This window comes from Onychomys torridus, chromosome 3 (genome assembly GCF_903995425.1).
Source record: "Onychomys torridus chromosome 3, mOncTor1.1, whole genome shotgun sequence".
Taxonomy (NCBI): Eukaryota; Metazoa; Chordata; class Mammalia; order Rodentia; family Cricetidae; genus Onychomys; species Onychomys torridus.
Window position 1 is genome coordinate 124,034,701 of NC_050445.1, and position 15,231 is coordinate 124,049,931.

Genomic DNA, 15,231 nt, shown 5'->3' on the forward strand with positions numbered 1-15,231 from the left:
TGAACCAAGTGGTCTGGGCTGCCACCTGGGCCAATGGACACATCTGTGTCCTAAAATGATTTCTAAGTCTCTGGTTCTGCCTCAGCCAGGATCTGTGAAATGATTTCTAAGTCTCTGGTTCTGCCTCAGCCAGGATCTGTGTTGATGTCCATGGTCTATTTTGCAACCAAATGCCTCAGGGGTGGTGGAGTCTAGGCCACAACCTATGGTAATGTGGGTGTCTGAGGTGGGGAGTGCCCACCAGGCCAGGGCTGCTGCTGGGGGTCTATGTCTGGGTCCGCAGCTCTACAGCCATCAGGGTCTGAATGATACCTGTGGCCCTCATTATTTTTTTTATATTACTTTTTTTTTTTTTAAACTGAGGATCAAACCCAGGGCCTTGCACTTGCTAGGCAAGTGCTCTACCACTGAGCTATATTTCCTGTGCCCTTTGCTCCTTTCTAACTTCCCCATATAATTCTAACTCATAAAAATTACTTCTGGATTCAAATAAAGCATCAAATTTCTTATAATAATTGAAGAAAGGTTTTATAAACCTTTTTATTAAATCCCAATCTGTCTGTAAGTACTCAATAATTTTCTATTTCATGACTAGTAATTAATTGATTTCTAATCTTAATTAGGAATGGTGACTGATGACTACTACATTTCAAGTACTTCCATTCCAACCAGAGCTACAGAGGGAATCCAGGCAAGCTTCGACTAAGCAGTGAGAATCTCTAAGAGTAAGAGCTAGACAATGGTAGGCCTGAGCTAATGGCCAAGCAGTTTAAATAATATAAGTGTCCGTATGATTATTTTATACGTGGGTTATGGGACCGCGGGGGCTTGGTGGCACCTGGAGAGAAGCTCTCCAACTACAAGAATCCGTCTCTCTGTGGATCCCTTTCCCAACAAAGTCTGGACCTCATTCACTTTTTTGCATTTTATTAAGTCTTGTAAATCATATAAAGCATAAAATGCATTGGTTTTCAGAAATTTCTGATGTATTTAAAGTAGGTTATTTTGGCTGGACTTTTTGTAATTATTTTCATATTCATATTCATTTTGAAATAAAGGATTTCCAGACTTCTCAAATAATTCTCTCTTCTCTACAGATACTTACCAGCTTTGTTACCAGCTTTTTCTAAAGCTCACTATCTCCTGAACCATATTTCTTTTTACATCCTTTCAAAGAATACTTTAGATTTTCTGTCTGTTGCTTAACATTTTTACATAGTTCCCATGACAACCTAAATCCCATTACAAAGACATTGCCAGTGCAGATTTCCTTGGTTGACTATAGTTTTGCTTTCTTGTATAGAATTCTCTGCATTGTGAAAATCCCAATCATGTTTTCCTTCATTTTGGTCTCCTTGCCTACCTAATTTGTTTTATGTTGGGTGTTTGCTGTTCACCTGACTCAGTAATCACAATTTTTTTATCTCTGTGAACAATAATTTATACACTCTGCTGGTAGATGATAGGAATTAGTTAGATATTAGATACATAGAGATTAAAAATTAAGTAGCACTAATTGAATAATATTAATTATTAATATGTCTCCTTTATTCATTCAATAGATGTACAACTTATTTTCCTATATTTTAAACAACAAAATATTATTTATTTTTACATCATATCAAAAAACAGGAAATAAAATATCTCTACATGTTACACAACTGGTTTCTTTTTTGAGATTATAACATAATCACATTTCTCCTTCTCTTCATTCTCTCCAAACCCTGCCCTGTACCACTCCTTGCTGTCTTTCAAATCCATGGCCTCTTGTTACTTCCATCTACATTATATACATATATGGATACAGCTATTGTAATATCACATATATATCCTAAATCCATAACTACAACATAAATCTTCTTAATATATAAATCATTTAAACATGTTTTTAAAACCTTCTCAAGGTTCCATATCCAAAAAATTGGTAAGACTATTCAATAAAGCAAAAAATAAATAATTCTAATGTTTTATAATTATGATAAGGATGCTAAAGTGTAGCTGTCCAAAGTAGATAGCTACTGGCAAGGGCCGTCTGCTGGCAGGGACTGGCCACTGGGAGTTTGACCATACTACAGTGACTATATGGACAAATTGGACTTTGCTTTTTATCTTTTTTTTAAAATTGTGGAGCCCACAAGTTTGAGGTTTCAGAAGAGTGAGAAATAAGGGGATCAGGGTGCATTACATGAACTTCCAAAAATAATCAATAAACATAAATGAAAACAACAAAATGCTCGCAACAGAAAGCCATGTGTCAACAATGTTGAATATGCTGTTAGCCTTGGACAAAAAGGTTTTCATCTATTCATCTGTATTTTCAGTTTTAATCTACTAGAAAATTCAGTAGCATCCTTAGGGAAATGAGTTTTATTTTGAAACAATTTCTATAAAGCTAAATATTTCAGTTAAGGTTATATACACACTTAGAATACTATATTCACTATTTGACCTGTTAGAGAGTAATAAAACTCATATTGATGAGGGAACATTATATTGACTTTTTCTTTACTCCTAATTAATAATATTAGAATTTGTGATCCACATGTGCAAAGACATAAACTTCTATGACATGCATCACACTCTACCTCATATTTTCATAAAACATCAAATAGCTTCACAAAGTAAATCATTAATTGACATTTTAAGTACTTGAAGCAAATGTTCATTGTAAATAAAGAAAATGGTAATTATGAATTTTTAGACTGGAAAATTGTAAATTTATATTTTAGATTGTTTATTTTAGTTAGAATTATGATTCAGGGGATGGAGAGACAGCTTAGTTGACAAAGTGTTTGCCTTGCAAGCATGAGGATGTGAATTCATTCAAGAGAACCTGTGAAAATTTAAATAAACCACAGAATCAGCAACCAGGTATGGTCCTCTGTGCTTGTAATCCCAGTGGGAGAGCTGGGTGGGACACTTTTTCTTGCTGGCAGAAATCTAGTCTAATCCATGCTCTCCATACCAATTGCAAACCAAATAGAGATCATTCCTAAAGCACAATGCATAAAGTTGACCTCAGTACTCCATATGCAAGAGCACCCTGGTACATCCATACACACTCAAACATATACACACATAAAACTCTATCTCAAAATTAAAGTGTTCCCTTTGATCTGTTCTTTTCCTTTATGTAAAACTGTATAACTGTTTTCTTTCTTGGCTACCAGATTGTATGCTTCTTTAATTATTACCTTTGAATTGTGCTCATGAAATAGGAGGGAAAAGAAAAGAAGCAGCCTCATGCATGATAGATAGTGCTCCACATAGCTTGGAAGCCAGAGATACTCCTTGATTTATTATGTGTTGTTCCATCAAATGTCATTAGAGTAGAACATTGTTTTATTTTTTTATTCTGAACTCATGGCTCTGTATGAAGCCATTAGGCATGAATATTCTAATTATTATCATTCTGAGATGGTAAATGAACAATGGGAGATGTGAGGACAAAGCAAACAAAGAAAGAAATAAAACCTATCAAACAAAAGAAAAGTACATGATTTAAGGAAAACAGTTGTGATTCCTGGATAGACAGAATAAACAAAATAGAAGCCTGTAGAAGACTCTATTCCCTGTGTAATTGAACCAGTGAGAACTGATTGCCCACTCTCAAGTACTCTTGGCAGAAGATCAAAATCCAGGATTCGTACAGTGGTAAAGTGTTCACCAATCATGGAGGCCCGACTTCTTAATGAACATGTGAATTCACAGTTGGATGAAAGAGGCACAAATATCTTATATAGATTGTGAGATTATTAAATATTCAGTACTGTGTATTTCTTATAAAATATATATCTGTTATATACTGAAAATTAATTTCTAGCCCCAAATCCTGCAAACGTAATCTACAAGGGAACTGATAGTAGAGCAAAGATTTCATCTGTGAAGAAGCAGCAAATGAATCATTTATTCTGTATCTAGGAAAGTCAGATGATGTATGGATTGAACTTCATGTCTCACACTCACTGTTGAACCATAGTCTGCTGGCAAAATTTTGAGATCTCCTCTTGTAACAGAATGAGACAGTTTCATTTTATCCTTTTATATACAGATGCACTAATACTAATGCAATCAGATTTATGTCTGGGACATAAACACTTTTTAGAAATTTGTTAGATTTTCAGTTCTTGTAATCTCCCTCTTTTCAATCCATTTGCAGAAACACAATCCTGACAGTTGGATTGATGGATGCCACAAGTGACAAGTCCTATGAATGTGTGACACTTAGTCCTACAGCTGTATAATTTCCTAACTATCATTTTTGCACTGAATTATATTCTGAAGACAAAATACAGAAGTAAACGATAGAAAGTAAAAATATGGACCAACCCAAAATAACCATAAAAAGTAGTAGAAAACAAAAATGTATAAGCCAGGTTGATTGGTACAAGCTTTTAAACCCAGCACTTATGAGGCAGAGACTAGAAGATCTATAACTTGGAGGTCAGCCCAGAATTGACAGAGAATTCTCAGTCAGTTTTCCACATAGTTAGACTATGTCTCAAAAAATAAAACAAAACAAAACAAATCCACCACCATAACATGACAAAACAGAATGAAAAGAGTGAGAGAGGGAGAGAGGGGGGGATATATAGAAACAAGAGAAGCCCAGAACCCTTCTTAATATGACATAATTTCACTTTTGTATTTGAAGAGATAAGCTCGTCTCCCACTGCACAGACTTGGATAAACACCAGACATATAAGGACGGACACACACACACAGACATGGCAACATGTATGCACTTTCAAGCCTTCAATTTTAGGATCATAACATCATGTCCAGGCAATGCAACATGGCGTGCATGCTGACTAATTTCTAAACAGATTCAGCTGGGATTATTTACAAGGCTGTTTAGAAACTCATTTAGAAAATGGGAATAGGAAACCTCATTTGGAGCAAATTCCAGAAACATGTAGCATCATTAAATTTACCTCCTTCAGTAGCTAAGCTCCAGAGGAGACATCTGCTGAGTCATTAAATCAGACTATTAAAGGAAATGATGAAGTGTCAGTTCACTGTCCAAGTTTCTTTGAGGAAAGCTGATGTTTAAAGTTTGTGCCTAATTAGTTTCTGTGGGTGTATATGAGCTCTTGGCCTCTGTGTGGCCTTTGGAGTTTCCTCAGTCTCATAATGTGGGATTTACTACCAACGTGATAACATTCTTAATTTAGTGAATCAAAACAGTGAGGCAGTGCTGCCCTGGAAGAATGAGGAGAGCTGCTATTCTGTGGATGCTAAACTCTTCCAAACCAATCAATTTTGATTTATGTTCCTTTGGTTCTAATACACAACTTCCTTTAGAGTAGAGTGGTACAGCTACTGTAGAGATGGTTTTGAATGTGTCCACTCACACAGCTGTTGCAAATGACAGATCACTGAGATGAGCTAGAAAATGGTTTTCACCTGTTTGAATACATAAACATCTGTAAATGAGACATCAGTCCTCATCTTGAAACATTATTATAATGCAGTTGTTAATAAATATTATTTATTGGATTACCCTGAATGATTCTGGGCAATGCACACACACACACACACACACACACACACACACACACACACACGTATACATATTTATATGTATAAGTACAGATATACCTATAGGAATACATAAACTTTGATGTAATATTTCTTTAAACAGACAGGTATGAACAGTGCTCAAATAAGCAGCAAATGACAGGTGTCTTTACAATCAGTCTAATCTAAAGTTTTAATTTATACATTGAGACCCATGCTATTTACAAAAATATTAAAAAATAACAGAATATGTAGATTTCTAAAACTTATTTTACCATTTAAATTTGTTTTCTAAGCTTGTGGATCAGTAATAAAGTACTTGTCAAGCAGACATGAAATAATGAATTCATATCTCCAGCACATATGCATGAACATGAGCGTGCATGGCTTCAATCCTTGCCCAGGAGAGGTCATATGAAGAGAAAGGGAACTCAGAGCTTCATGGCCTACTAGTGGAGTACAGGGATGAACTCTAGATTCCCTGTAAGATCTTGTGTCAAAAGAGAAGGTGAAAAGCAACTGGATAAGGCAGGGCATCTGGCTCTGTCTCCACAGTCACACACATGCACAGCCACAGAAGCATGCACACACACTATACTTGCACATACATATGCTACACACACACACACACACACACACACACACACACACACACACACGAATTTCTCTAAACTACTCTTCTTTAAAAAAAAAAGCCCTAATACAATTTCAAGGTGACTGTTTTTGCACCATATATGTGAGTAGATCTTGTGCTGTTTAGATCCTACTGAAATCCCTTTTGATTAGTTTTAAATAAATACAAAACATTAATCTGAGAATGTCACAAACTCTATCTGAGAGGTAGCAAAATGAAAGTTTTTGAACAGTTTCTTCCAAGCTCAGAAATGAAACCTAGATCAATGTCTAAGCTGTGCTGTGAGTATGAAATGAGCTCAGAGAGTGTGAACTGATGGGGTGGGAGCACATGGTGGTACAAGTGCTGCATGCTAACCTGCCCAGCGACTTCCCAAATTCCCAAGGAGTTTGACCATCAAGGAGTGACTCAAGGGTTCCTGTACATGGCTCCCAAAGTGGGTCGTGCCTATAACTAAGCCACTCTGCTATATCTTTTGCACATTATTTTCTATTTCCCAGTGTCAAAGAGTGTGAAAAAAAAAACACACTTGGAAGTTTGTACTTTCAGGCTTTTACTCTCCAATTTTTAAATGAGGCATTTTTTCATGCTTTGCTATCAAACTACAAGGGATTTTTCTTTTTGTTTATAACTTTTAATTTTTAAGATTTGTGTGCAGTGTGAGTGTGAGTGTGTGTGTGTGTGTGTGTGTGTGTGTGTGTGTGTGTGTGATGTATATGGGTGCCTGTGGAGACCACAAGAGGACAATGGATTTCTCAGAGCTAGATTTAATGTGGTTGTAAGTCCTGGAAATCTGACTTGGGTACTTTGGAAGATCAGAAAGCGTTCTTAACTCCGGAGCTATCTTTCTACACCTCATTGTTGTTAAAATAATTCTGGATTATGTTTACCTACTTTCATGTTTTAAGTTTTATTTGCTTTTTACAAACAGAAAAATCCTTAAGGAAATCTACCCAGAGAATTTGCGTTTCATTTAATATTTTTGATTCTTTGATGCTTTATCTTGAGGAGTTTATAATAGTGAAATCAAACAGGATGAACAGGCTATAAGAACATCTCTACAGACCACAGAAGAGGCCAAATAAGGAACAAGACTAGAGAAGATGTTGCTGAAGATTGCAAAGTACAATAGAAGTAATATTGATAGCTTTTTCTCTTGCATTTTCCCTGTAATTTTGATTTTGTATGCAAATAGGTATTAATGTTGCATTTGTTTAAAATAATTAATATAAAATAATAATTAGAACCAGAAATTTAACTCAATTCACTATTGCTATTGTTTAGTGAGTAGTTGTTCTATGGCATCTTGTAAAGAATGACATAATAGCCTCTGTCACAGTACTATGATTTTTTTACCTATGTCTCTATCCACTCTTTGTGTAATTAACTGATACATTATGAAAGATGTCTCAGTGAGTAAAGATATTCATTACCTAGACTAATGATCTGAGATGGATCTCCAGGTCCCACACAAAGGAAGGGAATGTTTGGCTCCTTGAAGGTGTCGTCTGACTTCCACACATTCATCAGTTTGCATACATCCCTATATCCACACTAAGAAATAAATAAATGTATTAAAACTTTTAAGGAATGAAAATATATCAAGCACAAGACAGAACAGATGCAAAACAACTTTCTTTTATAATAATGCATGAGCAATTATAAAACTGTAACCTAGGAAAATGAGTAATTTCTGATTAACCAAGTTTCTCTGGATTTGGAATTGCTTTGTAATATGTGGATTGACCTGAAAGGTCAGGTGTAAGGTGACAAACCCAAAACAATTTTGTAAGAATGCCAAAAACTCTACTGGGAAGACATTAGCATACCAATGAAAGGTCTGTAGATTGCTGAGAAGAAAAATATCAGACTTTATCTGTTTGAATAAATAAATAAGGGTGTCACCATAGAGCCTTCATCCAGTAGCTGATGGAAGCAGATGCAGAGATCCACAACCAAGCACCAGGCTGAGCTCTGGGAGTAGAGTCAAAGAGAGGAAAGAGAGATTATATGAGTGGGGATGGGGGTGGGGGTGGGGGAGGATGTCAAGATTATGATAGGGAAATCTACAGAGACAACTGAACCAAGCTTATAGGAACTCAGGAACTTTAGACGGACAGCAGTAGAACATGCATGGGACCAGACCAGACCCTCTGCACACAGGAGACAGTTGTGTAGCTGAATCTGTTTGAGGGGACCCTGACAGTGTGATCAGGATCTATTGCTGGTGCATGAGCTGGCTTTCTGGATCCCTTTACCTATATATAGTCAGACACCTTGCTCATCCTTGGGGCAGCGGGGATGGGCTGGGCAACTGAACATATCAGGCTTAGCAATCCCTCCATGGGAGAATTTACCCTTTTGGAGGAGGGGATAAAGGTAGGGGGGGCATTAGGTGGGAGTGGGAGGAGGGGGAGAAGAGATGAGAGGGTGTTCTGTGGTTGATATGTAAAATGGATAAAATATTTTTAATAAAAAAAATCAGAAATTAAGTAAATTGATGCTTTAAAGGGAAACACTACCATCAAATCCCCAATCACCAAAGAAGGAGAAAGCAAACTATGTCTCAAGTTCTAAAGCCAACATTTAGAATTGTAGCTAAAGGACTGAATGAAATTTAATATCACTTTCTAAATGTGGGTATCTTATTCTAGTATCATCCTGACTTAATGGATTTTCCAGAGGTATGTGTGTATGCTTCAGCCACTAAACCTGAAGATATAAAATTAGAACATTAAAGCTTTAAAAGAATGAGTTAATAATGTTGTTAGACTCTACAAAACAATATGTACAAGAAAGTTTTGGGTGGCTTTGGAACTGAGTGGATTAATAAAATTTATTTCACGTATTATTTTATTTTGTAAAGTAACTTGAACAACTTCAACACACAGTCTCTAATATGATCTCTCTCATGCATAAAACCTGTTATTTAATGGGTATTCACTGACATTTGCCTTTGTTTTACATTTGGAATATTTTATCTGTTTCAGGAATTTTGTTTGTGCACTATAGTCCATTACTTACTATAGACAAGGCCTGGGACTTACGTGAAAGATACGGTGACTGAGCTATGTCTATAGTAAGACACAGAAGTTAGTGTGAGAGTTGTAAATCACAGTCTCAGGAAGAGCTGGCTATAAGCAAACACTATGAACGAAAACCATACTGACTTTAAAAATAAATAATTACACTGGCATTCTGCCTTTTCTGTTAAGTCACATGTGTCTTATATACTGTTGATATGTTCAAAGTGGGATTTTAATGGCTTGCAGCAATGGGTAGCAAGTACTGCAGAAATGCTGTTTTCAGTGCCTGGGATCAGCAGGTGAAATGGTGCTGGCTCCCGGAGTGTGTGCTAATTCAGCCTGTGAGGGGTCAGGCTTGTTTCTGCAGTTATTTATTTAGAATAAGTTAAAGTATGAGGTATGCTCTTGCTAATAAGTGCAGTATCTGGTAGAGTAATTAATACTGTGAAAGATTTTATCTATATACATGAGGTTCTATGATCAAATTTGATGTCCACTACATTACAACCTGCTGGGATCAGCTTTATACTCTGGACTATGAGTCCAGAGTTCTGTAGAGAAACAATAGTAGGTCTGTTCAATGTCCACTAGTGAAGTGCAGAAGGCACTGGTGTGTCCATTTTTCCCCTTCAGGAACTCTTCAGTGGCTAACTTTTCAACAAAATGCTTATTTCTTAAAGGCAAAATATTTTGTGCTCTGTGTTGCAAGATCAGATGGTTAGTAAATCTTAGTGCATGGAAATAGAGTGACAAGGAGTTTGTTTCTTCACTTTCATATGTCTGTCTTAGAGAAATACAGATGCTAGAAAGTCCAAGAAAATGAGCAGGATTATATCTCTGAGCACAGTATGTTGGAGGAGGTTTTATAATAAACCCTTTTCTCCAATCCCACATCACTATCTGTTGAACCAAAGCTCTCAGGAGTCTGAAAAGTCAAGAGGTTGGGCAAAAAGTCTAAAGACTTGGCTTTAGGTCATCGTGATTTACATATTACAAAGAGTCTGTGTTTTTGCCTGTTTTGGTGGCAGGCAAGCATATTTTAGTTACTTTCCTTGACCTTGGTATCTGAAATTAAGATTATTGGTGTATTTGGACTTTTCTTCCCCTGAGGTTAGAACAGTTGTATTAGGCATTACGTTTGTGAATCTTCATGCAGGCATCTTTCCAGTCTTGTAAGTTCAGATGACACACTTTGTGTTCTGTAGGAATCTCACTACCTGTCCTGTCTCCTGGTGGGTCTGTTAAGCTAGGCTCTTCACTCCAAAGCTGGGACTAATGTCCCAGTTGGAATATCCAGAAGTCATTCGAATGAGTTAAAGCCAAATCTCAAGCAGGAGACAGCTTCTTGCTCTAGATGTACAATTAGCTTAGGTTGGAAATTACTCTAAAGAGGGTTTGGAATGTCTTTAATCTGTGTAAATACCAACATGCTTCTTCTGCATCATGAACCAGTGTGTGTACCTGTGTATGAGTTTGTAGAGCTGGTTTCTGCTTCAAGTGAAGCTGCAACTTTGTTTGTAAGGTCCCCTCCACCCAGAACCCTATAAACATTTGTAAAAAGAACACTAAAATTTGTAGCGGTAGGATCAATTTGGAAAATATCTGCTGAGAGACCAAAAAGCTCATTTTTTAAGTACCTTGGTTAAAGAGTAAAGATTATCCCTCTTATTTTTTAAAATAAGAATGCACTTTAATAAAATGTAAGCATTTATGATTGAAACTTTTTTGCATGACATATATCAAGGATTAGTTTGATGGTACATACTTAGTTAAGAAGGACTCCTTCATCTACTGCCTTCTATATTTTTTGTAAGCATAATATGTAATTTAAATCAGTTTGAAACAGATTATTAATTAGACAAATGAGAAATATATTTATAAAGATATTAACAAATTAAATAAATAATAAATAAATATGTAAATCTCAAGTGATAGTTATAAGAAATAAGAGTTCAAGAGAATGCAGCAGGTAAGTGTGGAATAGCAATGAACAGATAAAAAATAAAACCAGGTAGTGTATTCAGAAGAGAACAGATGAAATGCAAAGATAGGTAGTCTAGTTCTATTGTTGATCTGTATTTATTTTGGATTATGTATTCAGTAAGGAAATATTTTGAAACATGGTTGCTAGTGGCAAAATTTAGATATTGAATGTTTTTCAAAGACACATGGGTTAAGGTTTGGTTTCTAGCCTATGATGATCTTGGAAATTGGGTCATTCTAATATCTTTAAGAGGTGTTGGATTCCTGGATTTTCTTCTTTCATTCCTGGGCACATTGACTTGGATCAGCTTTTAGTGCTCTATGATATAACCATCATATGTGCTTTTGATAGAAACCAAAAACAACAGGGTCCAGAAACATAGCATGACATCTTCAAAACACAAGTCAAAATCAACTTTTTTCTTTTATCTTAATTTTCTCAAATATTTTCTGAGGGAAACCAGCTCCCACTTTTTCCCCCAGAGTACTCTTGAGGATGGAGAAGAAATATGTAGATAGAAATATAGAGGAGAGAGACAGTTAGAAACTCAGGGTGGGCTTAGAAGGGCCTCGGTCAAAACCCACCAGCCCCTTATTTCTCTGCTAAAGGGCCTTTGAAGGAATGTCAAGAGGTGGAGCAAAAGACCTCCCCTCATCACAGCCAAGTGCTGACCATCCAAGACCTGGGGTGAACATGCACAAGGTCAAGACATCCCCTAATGCAGCCCTGCTGTGTAAAGCAAGCTCAGATCTCACTAAGAAATCTCTGTGGGGTCCCACAATTTTCACTGAAATAACAAGCTGATGAGTACACCAACATGGGATACACAGAAGTCCCTGTCCAAGTCTCTTGAGGGGTGTTTTCTTTCTGAAGTCAATACCTTGATATGCAAACCTGTTGGCTAAGATGCATAACTTTGATATATTAACATCCCATGCACAGGATTTTGTTATTTATGGCTGCTAGTAGTTAGTGCAATTAACTTCCTCTGATGACTGACTCATAGACAGAGAAGATGCTGAAGGAAATAACACCTACCAAGTTGAGAACATGCACAGAAGTTTGAAAGGACCAGGAAGGTAATAAGTGAAATCAAAGAACTCCATGGGTTCCTTAAGTTGGTATGTATCATTTTATAAATAAAGAAGTGATATCAAAAGTAGTATAGACTAAAGAATGAACTATAAAAAAGTATATGATCCTACATATCACTGCTTCTCATAAGTGTATAGCTAGTACATAATAGTCTGACTCTGGAAGAGTGGGAAATACTCATTATCTCCAATTTCTATCACCTGGAAAATGAAATTTAATATTTCATATGGATCAGAACCAAGAACAGAAGTAGCTAATTTTCTATTCTCTAACCCTCTGAAAGTTATCTGAAAGAACATGATATAGTTTGAAAAGCACAGAAATGAGTTTGTTGGAAGGCAGATGTGAGATTGAATCTTATTTTCCTGACTTCATGCTTGAAATAACTGGAGTGCTACTTAAATATGTTGGGGTAATTTGATTTCATTAATAATTGACTGACCTACTACAGAAGATGATAGACTCGGCATAAGGAAAATGTCAGAACACTGAGTGAGTACACGAGGTTTCTGTTTTCTTATGAACTTCAGTGAATTACCTTTTGTTTTAGTTTTTAATAATTCTGATATTCATTATTTAAACTTTCTATGACCTTGTCTTTGTAGAAGAATCTTACAGTCTTCCTAGAATCCTGTTATGGCTTTTTCTTAGTTTAAATAGCTTTGACTTTCTTCTGTTCTTATGAACCAACTTGGAAGAACAGTCTCATGTTAGAATGTGATATTTGGCAGAACTCAATAGAATCCTGACTGCATAAAGAATTTTCCTCTTGTCTCTGGTAAACTGAACCCACCTAGCTGTGTGTATGACATGTTCTCACAGGTTTATAAAGGAAATGAAAGCACAAAGAATATGAGTCACAAGAAACATTGCCAAGACTCATCTATCTGCACCTTGATTAATACCTACTGTTTATATCTGGGACAAACCAGGTAACTATTTCCATACTACCACTTTGCCATAATGGATGTTGGTCCCTTTGACTTCAGCTTCTTAGAGTCCATCGGATGAGACTCTTTTTGAGGATGGTGAATGATTAAGATGAGGCTAATGTTTCAAGATTTGATCCACAGTACCCTTGCTGGGTATGCAAAACCCTAAGGAGATAGTTAGAAACAGTTAAACAACTGAATAGGAGAAAGCCATCACAAACTTACATTTTAAAAATGCCTCTTAAGAACTATTAAAACAGTTAAGTGAAAAGGGAGAAACATGGACTTACAGAAAAGTCAAGGATACTAGCAATTGTGCACCTGCACAATTCCAAGTGAAAGAGATAGCAAGAAAATAAAAAAAGGATCGTATAAGTTGAGAAGTCAGCATGAATTATGTAAGGTAAAAATATGTAAGAAGTGAGAAAGAAAATGAACTAAAGATGTGAGATAGATTTTTAATTTTTTTCTTTATTTTTGAAAATTTCATAATGCATACAATGAAATATCATCATATCTGCCCATCAATTCCCCCACTCCAACTCCTTCAGTGCCCTTCTAATGTATGCTCTGCTCAACCTCTCTCTTTCCTCTCAAAAACCACTACTTCCAACTAGTGCATGGACATGAGGCCATTCACCAGAACACAGGAATCTCAATAGTGGCCACATCCTTAAAAAATTATTATTCTTTTTCCTTAGGAACTATCAACTTTCAGTATCTCCTCAGTAACTGATGGGGTCTTGGAATCAACTACCTTTTCTTTGTAGGGATTTTGGCTACTTGATCTTGTGCAGATATACTTAAGGTTTTAAAAAAGGTAACTGAGGATGCTAAGAGGTCCTGGATATATGAATGATGAACTTACCTATAAAGAACTATTCACTCTTGTCTTCTGTAATGATGTTCACTTTATTTTGTGACCCCCTACAGATAGCACATTGCTTGATCCCAAAATTACAGTAATATTTTAATTATATTTGTATTTATCTACATTGACTACATATCATAATCTAAAATATTGAGTCACAGCCTAATACCACACTCTGGGAAGAGAGAACAAAAAGATTATAAGAATTAGAGGATAGGGAAGAGTACTGTAAAATTCTGTCCCTATACATTGGACTTTCTAGCATACTTTTAAAAAGATTGAATTCTTGGAAAGCCATTGCCATAGAAAAATATCTCCCCAATGATCCTCTACTCATGTTAAAGAAAAATAAGTTAACTAATTCATGTATAGATATAATATCTATATGTATGTTCATATAATATATGAAAACTATATAAGTATGTCTGTAATATATGCAGACATATATGTGCATATATCTTATACAGGTGATTGTTGGCCATCAGCTGTTGTGGAACTTTTTTCAATTTTTCTTTTTTTTAAATTAAGGAATTTTTTAAAATTTATTTTACACACCAATAACAGATAGTCTTCTCCTCCCTCCTTCTGTCCCTTCCTCCTTTCCCAACAACTCACCCCAAATTCCCTCCTCCAACAAGTCAAAGTCTCCCATGGGGAGTCCACAGAGCTACGTCCAAGCCCTTCCCCCTGCCTCAAGGCTATTCAAGGTGTCCCATCATAGGTACAAGCTCCAAAAATCCTGCCCATGCACCAGAGATGAATTCTTATCCTACTGCCAGGGGGCCCCTTAATCAGATCAAGCTACACAACTATCTTGCTATACAGAGAACCTAGTCCAGTACCATGCAGGTTCCACAGCTGTTGATCTAAATTTCATGAGTTCCCACAAGTTTGGTTTGGTTGTCTCTGTTTTCCCATCATGATCTTGATGCCCTTGTTCATAGAATCCCACTTCTCCCTTTCTTCGACTGGACTCCTGGAGCTTGGCCTGGTATTTGGCTGTGGATCCCTGTATCTGCTTCCAACAGTTACTGGAGAATGGCTCTATGACAACAGTAGAGTATTCACTGATCTGATTACTGGAGTAAGCCAGTCTAGAGAGTCCTGCCTCTAGGACCTAGAACCTGGGACACAACCAGTCCCTGAGAAACCCAATCTGTCTCTGTCCC